Source organism: Heliangelus exortis, chromosome 5 (genome assembly GCF_036169615.1).
Source record: "Heliangelus exortis chromosome 5, bHelExo1.hap1, whole genome shotgun sequence".
In the NCBI taxonomy this organism is placed as follows: Eukaryota; Metazoa; Chordata; class Aves; order Apodiformes; family Trochilidae; genus Heliangelus; species Heliangelus exortis.
In genome coordinates this window covers 3,726,167-3,728,085 of record NC_092426.1, presented here as the reverse complement: position 1 = coordinate 3,728,085, position 1,919 = coordinate 3,726,167, and positions in this window count along the sequence as shown.

Genomic DNA, 1,919 nt, shown 5'->3' with positions numbered 1-1,919 from the left:
ACCACCCACCCCAGCATTTATTGATTCATCAGCATCTGAACCATTGAACATTTGTAGGGCTGACAGCTGCTTTGTTGTGATGCTCTGCCTCCTACCTCTGCCCCAAAAGTGTTTGGAGGGCTGATACCCCAGATAGATCCCCAAATATTTGGTCTCAGTCATCATTTGCAGAGCCACAGGTGGGAACAGACTAAGGGCAATGAGTATGTGTTACTTCTGTGCTGATCCAGAAGAAAAATTTTCACTGAGAGAACAATTAGACACTGGAATAACCTCCGAAGGGAAGTGGTGGGTTCCCCTACGCTGGACAGTTTTAAGACTCAGCTTGACAGGGTGCTGGGCCACCTCATTTAAAGTATTTTTTTTACCTAGAAAAGTTGGACTAAATGATCCTTGCTGTCCCTTCCCACCTGGCCTTCTAGGATTTTATTACTATGAAAATTTTGGGGCACCCAAGTTCAGAAGGGAGGTGTCTGCAGAGCTCCCAGATTTGAAGGCACCAAAACCCAACTGGCACTAAGGGGTAGGGAATGCCACAAAGGAGGATAAATCCTGAAACAGGATCTTTTAGGATCAAAGCACCCCAGAATGGATACGAAGGGTTTTCAGCAGCATGAACAGGAGGCACCAGCATCATCACCCAGGTGGAAAAAGGACCAGCTCTGGAAGTTTGAGAGGATGTGCAGCAGTGTGTGCATCCCCAGCATCAGGGCCAGGGGGCCAAGGAGGGGACTGTCCCCCTCTGCTCTGCTCTGGTGAGCCCCCCCTGCAGTGCTGGGTCCAGTTCTGGGGTCCCCAAGGCCAGAAGGAGATGGAGGTGTTGGAGTGAGTCCAGAGGAGGCCCTGGAGCTGCTGGGAGGGCTGGAGCAGCTCTGCTCTGGAGCCAGGCTGAGAGAGTTGGGGGTGTTGAGGCTGGAGAAGAGAAGCTGCAATGGGGAGACCTTAGAGCACCTTCCAGTGCCTGAAGGGGCTCCAGGAAAGCTGGGGAGGGACTGGGGACAAGGGCAGGGAGGGATGGGATCAGGGGGAAGGGTTTCCAGATGGAAGAGAGGTGAGATGGAGATGGAGATGGAGATGGAGATGGAGATGGAGATGGAGATGGAGATGGAGATGGAGATGAAGATGAGATGGGAAGAAGGGTTTTTTTCTGCCCAAATTCCCAGCATTTTAAACTTCAATCTTGAACAACCAACTCCATGAAAATATTGAAAACATCTTCAGGGTAACAGCCTTCCAGGGCTTAAAGGGGCTCCAGGAAAGCTGGGGAGAGACTTTGGATCAGAGCCATGGATTGACAGGATGAGGGTGGAAGAAGGGAGACTGCGATGAGATGTGAGGAAGAAATAGTTTGTTGTGAGGGTGCTGAGCCCCTGTGCCAGGTTTCCCAGAGAAGCTGTGGCTGCCCCATCCCTGGCAGTGTCTCAGCCCAGGTTGGATGGGGCTTGGAGCAACCTGGGCTGGTGGGAGGTGTCCCTGACCATGGCAGGGGGTGGGGATGGAGGAGCTTCAAAGTTTCTCCCAACCCCCTCTGTGCTTCTGCTAAAGGGGACACGAAGAACCACGGTGCGGACGCTCTCCCGCAGCAGCCCCACCGCTCCTCCCGGGCTCCCCAGCAGAGATTCCCCGTGGGTTGGGGTTGGGGTTGGGGTTGGGGTTGGGGTTGGGGTTGGGGTTGGGGTTGGGAGCGATCCCGATCCCGGTCCCGGTCCCGGTCCCGGTCCCGGTCCCGGTCCCGGTCCCGGTCCCGGTCCCGGTCCCGGTCCCGGTCCCTCCGGTGTTCCGGATCGGAACCTCTCCTCCCCGTGCCGGGCTGAGACCGGGCGGCTCGTGACACACGGCGTGACGTCACGGCGGCGGCGGCCAATGGCAGCGGCGCGGGCGGTATAAAGGGGGCAGCTGAGGCGAGGGGCGGCAATACT